The sequence below is a fragment of the Haemaphysalis longicornis genome, unplaced genomic scaffold (genome assembly GCF_048455015.1).
Source record: "Haemaphysalis longicornis isolate Haplotype H1 unplaced genomic scaffold, Haemaphysalis longicornis Haplotype H1 scaffold_13, whole genome shotgun sequence".
Lineage (NCBI taxonomy): Eukaryota > Metazoa > Arthropoda > Arachnida > Ixodida > Ixodidae > Haemaphysalis > Haemaphysalis longicornis.
The window spans coordinates 68,741,794-68,756,737 of record NW_027526233.1 but is presented as its reverse complement, the minus strand read 5'-3'; positions in this window follow the sequence as shown (position 1 = coordinate 68,756,737).

The following is a 14,944-nucleotide window of genomic DNA, read 5'->3' as shown; positions in this document are numbered from 1 at the left end:
TGCGAATACAAAAAAAAAACGGCATCAAGGCAAGAAAAGACCTTAACCCGGTACCGAGGCATGCTTTGCAGCAGCCGTGATCTTTCAGCTCCCACAAGAAGATCTTCTCTTGCTGCTGTTTTCTTTTTCTGCTGTTTTATCGAAAGTGTAAAAAAAGAACAAGTGCCAGTTGCAATAGGCATGCCTCAGGTTATCATGAGCCGCTGCAATCCAAATCACCTGGAATATGATGGAAGCGAAAAAGCCGAAGTGTAATCCTTAAGCGCTCCTATTCTGACGGATAATTTGCTTCTTACTGAAGTCCTACACCACTTAATTCTAATTTATACATGGGGGTTTAATTTGTTTAACAGCACAGAGGAGCTCTTAGTGGGTAAGAAATATTTCCGCAACAATATTGCGCGTCAAAGCAGCGTCCGCGAATATGAGCTACTGTGGATCGTGGCTCATTGGTGGCCCGGCAGCTCACATTCTTCACTTTAGTGAAAAAGACCGTCACTATACATCGAAGTTTTCAAAAGAATGGCGTCAATGAGCAAATGAATAATTCAAACAACATTTATAAGAAAAGTAATTAAATAACAGAGGATCCAGGAACAATCCTCAGTAAATTAAGACAGAAAAAAAGGGTTCACGAAATATGCAGATTCATGGCTCTGCGTTAAATTGCCACGAAAAGGGCACAGATGCCGTCGTCATAAAAATAGATCCCTGAATTCATGACCAAAAACCAATCAATACAACGGGATCGAGGAACCACCTTTAATAGGCAATTACTGGAGTAGTGGTTTCATAGAAATAATTGCACATATAACCATGCGTGAAAAAGAAAGTAATACGAACAAGTAAAATCTGTAATTGATATCAACGGCTCACTATGTTGTGTTGCTTCAGCCTATCACAGGCACACCTAAATCTCTTCCTGTACCGAAATCGCCCTCCACTGGAATATGCGGGTGCCTAAATGTCCATGTACTGATATGTTCCTGCACAGATAAGTCTTGTAAAAATAAGTTCAAATGAATGTGCTTTTCTATTCCTTACTTGCCGCAGAGTTTGGATTCCGTTCCGGCGAGTGCACTATGCCATACTACCTAGCAACGCCACGGCACGCAACTTTTACAGTGCTCATCTCTTGCAGTGTGCTCTTTTGTCGCGTGCTGTTTCGTCGCCGTGCTGTTTTGTCGCCGTGCTCTTCTGTCGCGTGCTGTTTTGACGCCGTGCTGTTTTGGCGCCGTGCTCTTCTGCGGTGTGCGGTTTTGTCGCTGTGCGCTCTTGTCGCTGTTCTGTTTTGACGCGTGCTGTTTTGACGCGTGCCCTTTTGACGCCGCGCTGTTATGTCGGTGCTATTCTGTCGCGTGCCGTTTCGTCGCGTGCTGTTCTGTCGGCATACCGGTTCACGCTTAAGAGCACGTCAAGTCGATGCACAGCGCGTCAGCTGCCGATGTGCCTGGTCCGCATATCGTCGATGGTTTCTGTTACTGTAATCGTCTCGTCTTCTTGCTGCAAAGACAGTGTCGGGTGGCTAAAAACGAAAGAATGAGAATGAAGCCAACAAATAACATCGGCACCAGACTTCCCAAGCCGAAACGAGGCGCACGCATACGACCAAAGCACAGAATGGCAAGATAAATCCCCAAAGTACGTATTGTCGCATTATTTATTTGAAATCGTAGCCGAACATTATAACCTTGGTAATGCTTCAGACGAACGTTTAACCAACAGAAATGGTATATGCCTTTGCGTGCAGTGTGATGCACCTATTCTCTTCTTGGCAGCGTATTCCAACCAACCACACAAATAGCACCTCACGGGCCCGATGCGCTTGATTTGGATTATGCACAAAAACGCCACGTGCGACAAAAGTCTCTAAAAATCTTGCGCAGTACAGGACTGGGCAATAGCCGTGAGTAGGTCGCCCGTATTATTGTCGTGCGTGGTTTCATTGGCAACGTCGCTAACAACTCAAGCTAATAAAATTATTTAAAGAAGGTCTGGAAAGTTAGCTTTTTGCATGCTGAATCACTGCACTGAGCCATCTACAGAATTCTCGAAGACCTAAGGCAAACATTGCGAGCGCGTACATATTGTATATCTAAATTGAGCGCCAAGTTGGCCTATTGTAGTAACTCTGCGAACTGCACTACCCTAGAAACTCTAAAGTGGTCGTTTTGTTTGGCATAAATGGCTGGAGCGTTGCCGCGTCAAAAACCGCAGCTTGAACATCATAATCGATCATGCCGTGCTTTTTCTTGTGTTTTACTCAGTCTGTAATGTATTTTGTTTTATTTACTTTCCATTTCACTTGTGTCACTAACACCTGGCGTGGCTTTTCAGGATCTTTGCCAGACAAAGATCACCTTGGCTATACAGTTATGTTCTATAGTTGCTTCATTTTATGTTTGCCTATGGCGAATTCTATCGAGAGAAAAGGAGCAGCGGCGTCGTGCAGAGAGGAGTAGGCGGTAGAACATCTGGGAGCAGGGCCAATCCACCTGCCGATGAAATATACGGCACCCAGCCGGATAGAACGTTGGAGGAGGAAAACGACGACAGAGGGTGCCTTTCCGTGATCTCACCATGCTCGGAAGCTGAACGACCCACCTCCACGTCTGAGTAGCTTGACACCGTCTTTCTAACATATATCTCCTCCTCCGGCCTTTGTTCTGGCATGCAATTCATGCAATTCACATTGCTTTGTTGGAAAATGTGGCTTTCCAGATATACCAACACTGCACCATTTTGGGACCTCCACGAACAGAATTTTTGAACGTTGCGTGTTCGTGTTCATTCTTTCCTGTTCGCTCTTCAAGTGCTTATCACTGTACATGATTTTCGAAAATCCACACATGCAGCAGCCATTTCGGACAGCTAGACAGGACCAAAGCTTGCTACTCGCTCCGCTGCTCACAAATTCTTTGATGATGTCTCTCTAACCTGATGTCCGCCGTTCTGTCCTTATGCATGTGCAAAATAAGAAGATGTGACAACCTCTTCTGGGTCATTCGGTCCCGCAAATCATTTTCTACTCGGCGCAGAGTACTACAAGAGAGCTTCCCAGAACCTACTGACGCAGGTATACATATGTACAAAAAAAGCTTAACGTACCGCACGACCTGATCCATCAGCTCACGAATGTTGTCCGGTTTGCCTTCCAGCACCTTCAAAATACCCGAAGATGTAGTAGAATCGGCATGGGGTAGAAGATTTGGTAGCAGCAGAAACTGCGCCGGGAGTCTGCAGAGGTCACAATCTACTGCATGCACTTCGAAAGCTAATTTTAGCCCATCAGCTGTAACTGAGTTCCCCCAGCAGCGCTGGCTAAGATTCCTTCTTGGTATAAGAGCTCTTCCATGCCCGGCTGGACAACACGTCGTTGCATTTCATTTATAATTTTGTCGGCAGCACCAAAGTACTCCTTGCACCGTCATGCTTTAACGTCGAGTGTAACTGGCTGAGCAGGCCTGTCAGTCGCCTTGTACCGCCTAGGTGGTTTGCACGCCTGGACACTCGAGGTTCTTTGAGGCATAGGTGCGCTGCAGTAGCGCTCGTGCGCTGCTACAGCTTCTCAAGCGCGGCATCAGCGCGCAGCCTGAAGATCGCCTCGCGGAGAGCCTGTGCAACCTCTTTTGCACTCTCCACTCGATATGGTGAGCTCTGCAAAGCCCTCGCCAATTCTTCACAAGGCCCGCAAAAAAGCTGTGAAAATGTTGATACCTAACAGCGTTCCAAATCTTAGCAAAAGGTTGTCTTAACCTCTGAAAATGGCCTTTTCTTCCATCTTCCACTGAACCTGGGGTGTCCAAAAGCTCCTTGAACGTCTTCTGTACTCTGGCGTAGTTGTCGACAAACCTTTGCATGGACTTAACTCTAACGAGCCATGGCGTAGGGCAAAGCGCCAGTAAATGTTTTGGCCTGGAACCGGTATCCACATCTACTTCGCGCCCTGTAGAAATACAATGTTGGGGTAAGCACTTTCGCGCTTTTTGTAGTCAAGGATTACGCTGTAAATATCTCTAACAGTGCTAAGAGCGTCTCTAGTTATGTCGTAGGTCCTGCTATACTCCTGTAGTACAAGATCTAAACAGTGATTACTGAAGTGGACATACAAGGAAGGCGGCTAGAAATCGCTAATTTTTTTAACCACCGGACATAGTGTCCGCCCATCAAAGCAGTGGCCACTGACGCTGTGAAAGTCTAGGCCGAGGCGCAAATTCGTGTCCTTGATGGCAGGTACAAGGTTTCAGCTCTGCTGTCGGGCGCGTTGTGCATGCCGATATACTCTTCCCGAAGCTCAAGGGTCTTACTCTGCACCCACCGTACGCAAAAGGGGAACTGTCGTCACCGTTCACATCCGTTGCTCCATCATCGATGATTCCGTAGAAGGGGCTGGACTTCACGTCCTCCACAATATCTCGCTGTAGGGTATGAACCATAATTTCTAAAAGCTACTTCTGCACGTCCCCGCTCATCAATTTTCCTCTCTTCGCCATCCAGCCACCACGGCTTAAGGAGCGGGACATCTTCCGATCTCTCATGAAGCAAATCAAGAAAATTTCCATCCAGTTTACCTGGTCCCCTAAGACCTTGCCCTGTGCGGCATAGATAGCTCAAAGCGCTTCATTTGACATGACCTACTCCCCTGCCAGCCTCTTGATGTTTGTTGCATTGCTGCGAAAGGAGACGCAAAATACGAATGCATCTCTGGTGTGACAAGTTCGGGCTCACGGAGTCAACGTGAAACTGACTATTTTCATGCTATTTGAACCTTTCGATAGCTTTTTTCCAATTCCTAAAACCAGACATAAAAAACGGCTAGTTCCACATTTCCAGCGTTGTCCGCCTTTTTCTTGAAATGTCGACGGAACTCATGACAAAAGACTAAGTCGCTCTTCCTTTGGTAGGACAGCCAAGAAAATTGCTCAAACCAGCCACGTTGACATAACCTTCCTTCTTGGTTTGTTGGAAACCTGTAGGTTTCCATCGGAAGTGACGGATGATCGTTCAGCGCTGACTAGTCCTCGCTTGCACTCTCTCGAATTCTTGAAAGCGAGCGAATGCAGATCGCTCATTCCGTCCGAGCTGGTTGCTTCTGTCGCTCGGCTAGCAGGCCGCGATATGTGCGCTTCTACAAATGACATAAAAGAATTCATTGCTTCTTCTGTTTCTATTCGGCCTTTAAAATTTGCGAAATCAAGTTACGCTATTTTCCCTAGCCTATGTCTAACTTACAAGTATTACTTGCATAACCTATGGGCAAGACTTTTATTTTGGATTTACTGAAACTACTTACCCGCCGAGAAATCAGCTCAAAGTCCCCGAATGGGGCCCCTTGAGTAATCTTGGTGACGCTATTGGCGACACCGTGGACCCCGAGCCCCCAGACATAAGCTGTATCCAACCGTGGCGATGTGTTTATAGGTGGAAGGTGAGAAACCACGAACGGTGGCTGTCGGAGCCCAAGTCAATCTCCGGCGGATGGGCTCTCTGTCTGTTGACCAGGCAGGCAGCTCCGGGACCTCTCTCGGTATCAGGGTAACCCGAGCGAAGAAAGTACCTACCCCCGTCCCCTGTTTCTATACTATGCTATATAGAATTTTCGAACCCCCCCCCCCTCCCCCAAAAAAAAACGTAATAGGTCCCTAAAAAGGGGCCGCACCGAAGTTTTGTTTCCTTCTTTGCCTTCGATCTCGCTCCCAAAGTCCGACACTTTCTCCCGCATTTTGATTATAGAACCTCTTGATAAAAGAAAGCCAATCACTTCCCAGTCTGTGTTTTTAATCTCCAAGTATCTTGAAAACCTTGTCGGCAGGTCGTACAAGGCTAAGAAACTGAAAATGGGAGAACTCCTGATTCAGGTAGCCAACAAACAGCAGTTCGCTAACCTTCTCCCACAAATTCGCCTTGTCGATATACTACCAAATCTTGTGTAATCGTACGCATTTATCCCGTTTTTGACAGAGCCTGATCTCTTTCGCATTGTCAGCAGTTTAAGCCGCAATAAATTATTAGGGCTTGCTAACATACACCTAGGTGATCTCTGCAGAAATATTGAGTATTTAAAAGGTGTTATTTTGTTTTACTGAAAAACATAATTGAACATTGCTCTTGGCCAGACAGTCTAAAGTGCGCACGCGTGGCGTGGTTCCCCTCTATAAAAGCGGCAAAAAAAGGACCCTTCGAACTACCGCCCTATTTCAGTTTTATCATGTTTTTCTCAAATTCTTGAAAAGCATATATTGGTTGTCATGACTTCTTTTGTAACAAAACATGAGTTACTGAGTGAACATCAATACGGGTTCATCTCCGGTGCGGGCACGCAGGTGTTACTTGAAAATTTGTATGATACCCTTCATAACAGCATAGATCAGAATGACGTTTTGTTTGGGTTATTTCTTGATGTTAAGAAAGCGTTTAATACTGTGAACCATGGTATACTCTGTACTATATTATACCGTTATGGCTTCCCCGCACCATTTCTATCTCTGCTTCAAAATTACCTTCGGGATCGTTCTCAAGTGGTGTCACTTGGATTGATGCTGAGTTATAGTATCAGCCTTAAGAGAGGTGTCCCAGAGGGTCTATCTTGTCACCTCTTTTTAATTTGTATGTTAATGACTTAGCTACTGTTGTTAAAACTTGGAAAATTTATCAATACGCTGATGACGCCCTACTGGTATCTGGCAAATGGTTATTCTCTCGCTCTCTCAAATCATCAAGACGATGCCAGAGGGGTAGCGGATTGGTTCGATCGAAGCAAATTTAATTACAATCAACCTTGTAAACGTCGCCTATTTTGTTTACGAAATCGACAGAAAACAGTGCCAAACGACTGCTTCATTACAATACACTCATCAAATTGTGCATCTTGTTCCTGTGCCCGTATTTTTTGTGTCGAGTCTGTCAAATACCTATTTGTACATTTTGATGGCGATCTTTTGTGAAACACACACATGGCTTACATATGTAAAAAGCCTAATGTTGCCTGCATGCTGTACAACTTAAAAGTGCTTCTCCCTTTCTCTGTTCGAAAAATACTAGCTCAAACTTTGTGTTATAGTGTTCTTCGTTATGGCATGTGGTGTTTTTAAACTGCTCCGCCACCTGAAAAAAGAGAGTTAACACTATTTTAAAAAGCTTAGCCAAGAGTGTTCTTTATAAATCACACGTGCTGGATTCGGACAGTGTATTTAAGGCAAGTGGTTTACCGTCATTCGATACATTGTTTAAGCAACTCGTCATGCTAAAATATTTCTGGTGTATGGATTACCTAATTCCCAATGTTAAGCCTATACCTCTGCGGCACATACCTCGATATATGACACCAAGGGTCCGTACCCATTACGGAATGGCTACGCGGACATATTATGTTCCTGCTATCCCCAACGCATTTCCTTACCAATTGTTCTCTTCAACAACACGAAAACACTTGCGTGCTGCTGTGCTGGCATTAGAAATATGCTGAAGTATGTATGTATAAGCTGTGATTGGATGCTATTTTTTTGTTCTCTAATTGTTTTGTTGTGATGACGAAAATGCCACCCATGTAGCTTAGGCCCATGTTGATTTATTGCATCTTTGTATGTTTGTCTTCGTCCCTTCTGTTCTTGGGTTGTTGTTTGCTTTCCTTTTAAATGCAGAGCAGTTCTTTAACTCACATGTAGCGTCCGCCGTCCGTCCACAACAGCTCAGCGCGCAGGTGCGCCCTCGCCCCTACTCCTCCTCTCCCGCATCACGCTACCCTACTCGCTCTCAACAACAGGTCCGCACCCCTCCCCCTACACTATATAAAAAATAATAGTTATCGGCGCCTGGTTTCGATCCCACGACCCTGTGGGCGGAACGCGAGGTACATGGTGCTCTTCCCACTGCGCCACAAAGCCGACACAGAATTAAAGGCTACGAACGCGCCTTATATTCTTGACTCATTCAAACTATGTCAAGAAGCTGCTGATACACGGCAGCAGTTGCATCGATCTCGTCTTCAACAGTTGCTGCAACGCACGAACACTGCTTAAAGACCCCTTAACAGTACACTTTAGCGACCACGAAGCCGTCGTTCTCAGCGTCCAATACAACGACAACAGCAACAATAAATAAATAATGACTTACAACACCCTACTCCTTGCCTTCACTTCTTGCGTAACAAAAAAAAGAAAAATTGGGCCCATCTCTCCACGAGGGGGGACTCGAGTCGCAAAATCACAAAAGTAATATTTATTATATGAAAGAAATAATAACAATTAATAGTAATAAGCAATAATAGTTAACACATTCACTACCACCCCACCACCACCCCCCAAACACTAACGTTAACGCAATACACCCACCCCCTACGCGACGCATTTCCTCCAGTCCCGCTCGTGGGGAGATGGGCCCAATTTTTTTCTTTCCTCCCTTTAATTTTTTCTTCTCTCTTTTTCTCTTTTTTTTGTTCTTCTCTTTTTCTCTTTTTTTGTTTGCTTGTCTTTGTTTACCTTCTATTCAGTTACCACCATCAATGAGTGTTTTTTACAGAAGTAAAAGGCGTTGCGGCCGGGCGCCGCACGAGCCCACCTGTAGGCTTTGGCGGCTCGATTTTGCTTCTGTACGTACTCCTTGCGAATAAACAATGATTGATCAAGATCACGTCCCATCACAGCCTTAATAGCTGCCAAGGCTTGATCTCTGATTGGGTTCTTATAAGTGAAAATGAAGCCGATCTGCTCGAGGGCCTTCGTGATCAGGGCGTAACTTCGATGAGGCGAATACCCATTCGCCGAAATGACCAAATAATACTAACGATACACAAAATTTTGACGTTTGACCGTTCAACACTTCCTGAGTCGGTCAACGTAGCTTCATGAGATTTCAGGTCCGACCCTGCGTGCCGAACCAACGCCGCTGCTTCAAGTGTCAGCGGTATAGGCACGTCATAACCTCTTGTCGTGGTAAATTGGCGTGCACAAAATGGGCAGCACAAGATCATCCAACTGACAATTGCGAATGCAAGTACTTCACTTGTGAAAACTGCCAGTGTCCGCACGCTGCCTATTTCAGGAGCTGGGAAAAGTTTCAGCCGGAGAAACAGATCATTGCCTTGAAAGTCAACGAGAACATCACCTTCCCAGAGGAGCGAATGAGGTTCGCCTCTTTCCCCCAGGGGAGGTACGCCGACGCAGCTCACCGGGAGACGGAGCGGTGTCATGTTTCGGTAGGGACCAAGTAGCGCGAACCGCTCTTGGTACCGCTCCCCCCCCCCCCCCCTGGGTTGTCTCAGGCAGCCCAACCCGTCGCCACAGCGCTTGCTGAGGCAGCAGCTATTGTGGTGCCGTCCGCTTCCGTTAGGATCGGTGCCGCTCCCACCCCTGCCTCCCCGTCCTACAGTGCGTTGGAGGGTGCCGAGGGGATAGAAACCGGGGGCCCCGCATCGGCTCCCACTGCCATCGCAGCGTCCGCGTCGCCTCTGGCGCCCCCGACGCCCTCGGCGGTGATGGGTCAAACGAAGGGCCCCCGAAGGGGAGCCAAGTTCAGGGGGCCCGATCCGTCGGGCACACCTCTGACATCTGACCAGGAGATGGATGTCGGGCCGTTCCTGCCTGCAACGCAGCGCAAGCAGGGGACCCCAACGTCCAAGCCAACAGAGAGGCCCAAAAAGCCCCTTTCGAGAGTACAAGCCCCGAAAGACGACCCAGGAACACACACACACACACACACACACACACACACACACACACACACACACACACACACACACACACACACACACACACACACACACACACACACACACACACACCCACACACACACACACACACACACCAGTCATCCTAAAACGTAAATAATGGGAACAGAAAACATCATTCAGTGGAACTGCAGAGGCCTCCTCAAAATGTTTACGGTATGTATGAGATGCTGCATGCCAATCAGCCAAGTATCATGTGTATCCACAAAATTCGCCTCAATTCTAAACAAACGAATTTCTTAAATAGGTACATCATCTTCTAATGGATAGGGTTGGCTGCACACACTCGTCGGGTGGTGTGGCCATTGTAGCTCGGAAATTATTAGCATGCCACCCTCTGTCTTTATACACTATTTTTTAGGCTGCAGCAATCCGTACGATAATATATAATAGGCTTATAATGTATGCTCCATTTAAATCTCTCGTGATTTTGCACTTCTGAGCTCTGATTTTGAGGCACTGGTTTACCAGCTACCCGAACCATACATTCTGACAGGGGACCTTATGTGCACAACTCTCTTTGGGGCTCCTCATGAATGAACTCTCGAGGTCGCCTGATAGAGAAGTTTGCTACATCCTCTGGAGCATGCCTTTTCAACAAAAAAGAGCCTACTTACCATAACTAAGGACACAATACATACTCATATCTTGACTTGGCTATTGGTTGCAGATTTCTCTTTCCTTGTCCTGAGTGGGGAGTGGGCACTGACCCGTACGATAGTAACCACTTTCTTACTTAGCTAACGTATATAGGTAAAAGTCCAAACAGTCCAGCTTCCATAACAGGTTTAATGAATCAAATGCAAGCTGGAGCACGTTCACAGAAACTTCTAAACTACACCACACATCCACAAAACATCTACACTTGGTGGAAGCAGCCCAACTTATCACGGCGCACATCCTCGACGCCGCCGAAAAGTCTATTCCCCATGCCTGCGGTGCCCCGCGCAAACAAACGAGGCGGTGGTGGAATGAGGACTGTTGGCGAGCGCAGGACGCACAGAATAAGGCGTGTTGTGTCCTCCGTCTGTACCCCACTTCAAATAACCTTGTATCACTTAAAAGGGCGAACGCATTTGGTAAGCGTGTGCGCCGTGAGGCAAAACCTAAGAGTTGGCACAACTTCCTTACATCTATTACCCATACACAGACACACACAAGGTTTGGACAAGAATACGCAAATGTAAAGGTCAACATACACACAGCCTGCCCCTGGTCAGCACAACAGAGAACACGCTCTAAGATCAGGCTAAAACACTACCATGACACTTCCAACACGTTTGCATTTCAGAACACTTCACTATCACTTTCCTGAAACACAAAACCGCTTGTGAAACGAAGTTCATCCGTGGCAATAACAAGTCAAAATGCGGTTACAATGCTGAATTTACACTGTACGAACTGAAGGCTGCACTGAGCACAAGTAAACTTTCAGCTCCACGTGCGGATACGCTTGCATAAACCATGATACAACACCTACACCTAGACACTGATGAACACTCCTACACCCATACAAAAAATATGGCTTTCGGGGCACATTCCAGCAACTTGGAGTGAGGCCATAGTTGTGGCTTTTCTAAAGGAGGGGAATGACCCTTCCTCTCCTGACAGCTATAGACACATACCCTCACAAGCTGCCTGCGCAAGCTTCCCGAGAAGATGATAAACAGGAGACTCCTGTACTTCCTAAAGTACAACGATCTTCTCAAGAGCTGCCAGGCAGGCTTCAGGGCGGGGCGATCTACCAACGATCAAGTCGTTGCATTGGAGGCATATATAAAAGATGGCTTCCTCCACAAGCAGTACTGTATGACAGTATTTTTTTATCTTGAAAAGGCGTATGATACTGCTTGGCGGTATGGTATCCTCAGCAATTTGAAGTCTTTTGGCATATCGGCTAACATGATAAACACGCTTCCAGTTACCTGTCTGAAAGAACGTTGTGTGTAAGAGTTGGAGGTGCACTCTCTAGAGTTCATGTGCAGGAAAATGGCGTGCCACAAGGCGGAGTTCTCAGTTGCACTCTGTTTATTGTAAAAATAAAGTCACTCAGAAAGGCATTGCCACCATCAATTTTCTGTTCAATCTATGTACACGACGTACAATTATCCTTTAGGTCTTGTAATCTGTCTATCTGCGAGCGCCAAGTCCAGATTGGTGTTAACAAGCTAGCTGTCTGGGCAGATAGAAACGGTTTTAAATTTAATCCAGTAAAGTGTACTTGTGTTTTGTTTTCGAAAAGGCGTGGCATTCGGCCGGATCCAGACATCAAACAAAATGGTGTCTCATTTTCAGTCAGAAGTGAACACACATTTTTAGGTGTAGTCCTCGACGAAAAGCTCACATTCATTCCACATATAAAACAACTGAAACATAAATGCTTAAAGGCTACGACTATATTTAAGGTTCTCTCCCACTCTTCGTATGGTGCTGAAAACAGCGTCTTTTACATGTTTTTACTAGCCTGATAGTCTGGCAATTGGACTATGGAAGTCTTCTTTATAAGTCAGCAAGTAAAACATGCCTCAAAATGCTGTACCCAGTGCTTCATGTGAGGCTTCGCCTGTCATGTGGTGCCTTCCGCACTATCCCGGTCGGAAGCCTCTATTCGGAGTGTAATAAATGGAATCTACAATGTCAGCGAGCATACAAAGATCTCGTTTATGCTTTTAAATTTCACCCATGCCTCATCATCCTTCCAAATCAGTTTTTACGATACAACTATATACAATATACAACTATAACAGAACTCCTGCTAAATCGACCATCGTTCTCTGCGCCCTTCTCTTACAGAGTTAGAGAGGAAGCGTCAGAGCTCGCTATCTCCTTTTTAGATACCATCCAAACTTCTTTAAAAGATTTTATAGCACAATGGAACCTCCGCCCTGTATCATGCGAAACATCTTTCACACATATAGATAAAAATCGAGCTCCCAGATGTGCAATTATGCAGAACTTCTTGTATTTGCAGTAGAAGTATCAGTGTTCTGAATTTTATACGGACGCCTCTAAAACTGCCACCTTTGTGTCCTGGGCAGTGCATACACCCAGCCTTAATGTCACTAAAACTCTGAATAGTAATACTAGTATCCTTACGGCAGAGGCTTGTGGTGTACAGTTGAACACGGATATATCGACAACAGATATATCGAATTATTGTCTATATCCAACAGTGCAAACATTCCCTTGTAAATCTCACGCAAAAGTATAGCGCCATTGTACGCGTGTATTGAACTTCAGATAATGGGCACATTGTATATATCGAATTCCGTACCGCAAGTGCCATGAAAGTTTGCTTCTGCTGATGGGGTGGAGGTGATGATGATGTTGACTCCTCGCGGGGGCTGCCTGGCTTGGTGCGACGGAGGCGGCGTCCGCAGCATCGTGTCGCTTCGATGGCCTTTAACTGCTGTTTGCACGCTAGCATGAGGGGTAGCCCCATGGTAGCGAGAACGTGGGCAGTGGTTGGGGGCGAAAGATCATAAATCGGTTGGGGAAATTGACCACAGGCGCTTGTTTTCTGTGCTTGAGCTGTTTCGTGGCCCGTGCAGGGGGGGGGGGCGATTCGGCGTGGTGCAGGTTTGTTCTGTCCGATGCCCGTGTTTCGGAGAAACGAAGGCGGAAATTCGATGGGTACCCAGGCAGCTGAAAAGATATTGGTTGAAGAGGCGTTCGAAATTCCTCGCAGTGTTTTTTAGCGCGTTAGTACGCATCAAAGTTCACGTTGGCGAAGGCAGCACAACCTGCTCCTGTCGTTCCGGGGAGTCTCGTGTGCAAAGCGACTCTGATGCACGGCTCCAGACGGGAGGTGTTCGGGTCGGATGCTGAAGACAACTACCCTGAGTGCCTCGAAAGAGAATGTAGAGGGCTGTCAGCATTCCTATGCGCCATCCCGCATGACACAATGACACTCGAGTTCGCAAATGCTGACGACGATGTGCAGGCTGTGGCGAACATCACCGATCCCAAATATGCGGGATGCGGACCCTATACTAGCGGTCCTGACAACGTTCAGAACCGCCTACTGCAGGTTTGCATCTGCTTATTCGCCTTTGTTGTGGCACAATGGACAGCGTAGGATTTTCCCATTCGTGCCGTGTTCGTAATATTGAAGGCAATTTAGCGACATCTATGACGCAGAAGCAGAAGCAAGCTAAGCTCACAGACTTCTTTCATGCTGAATCAAGTGCGGTTGTCATCAAGCTGTGGTTCGAATTTTACGTGCTTTGAGGGACAAATCGCGAAGCTACCAATTTCCACGATTTCGGAAAACGTTCGGTGTGGGGCGGAGTTGTCAGATAATCTTTAGATAGGCGTATTTCATATATAGAATTATAGATATATCGAACTATTTCGCGATCCCCTTGGAGTTTGATATATCCGTGTTCTACTGTACTTCTTATTGTTAATCATATACTTCAAAGCCACATCCCCCAATCCATTACCTATACAGATTCTTTCGGTGTTCTGCGGGCATTGTCGTCAACAAAGTCTTCTAAAAACCACGTTGTCAATCTGATCGTCAAGGGTATTATGTCTGTGGCCACAAATTTGAACTGGTCATTTGCTGGGTACCTGGCCACTGTGGTATAAGTGGGAACGAAGCCGCGGATGGAATGGCTGCTGCTGCTACACTCTTGAATACAGTAGACATCACCACATTACCTTAGACCAACGTGAAGCCACACATCAGCAACAACTTCGCAAAACATGGCAAACACACTGGGGTGAACAAACAGACAAGTTACACGTCATAAAACCGCACTTGGGACCATACCCCACCGACACACGCAAAAGATACACAGAAGTCGCCTTTTCTAGATTCCGGATAGGGCACACACACGCAACGCACTCGCACCGGCTCACTGGATTTCCAAGACCTCTGTACAGGAGGTGTGGAGAGGCCTTGTCCATGATCCACATCCTCATACAATGAAGCGGACTTGAGACAACACAACACACACACTTCGCACAACTATACACACAACACATGCCGCTACACCCATCGTACTTTTTATGGTACCACCCCATGGTTACTCACAAGCGTAGTTTTAAGTTTCTTAGCGATGTCAAGTTTTTACACCTCATCACTGACCATGCATGTTAACACCCTTGCCCTTTACACTAGTTATCTACATTGTCTGTTATGTCATTTCACAAATATTTTTCGTTGAATATTCAGTGGAATTTACTTGAATTATCTTGTCCTCATAAACAAC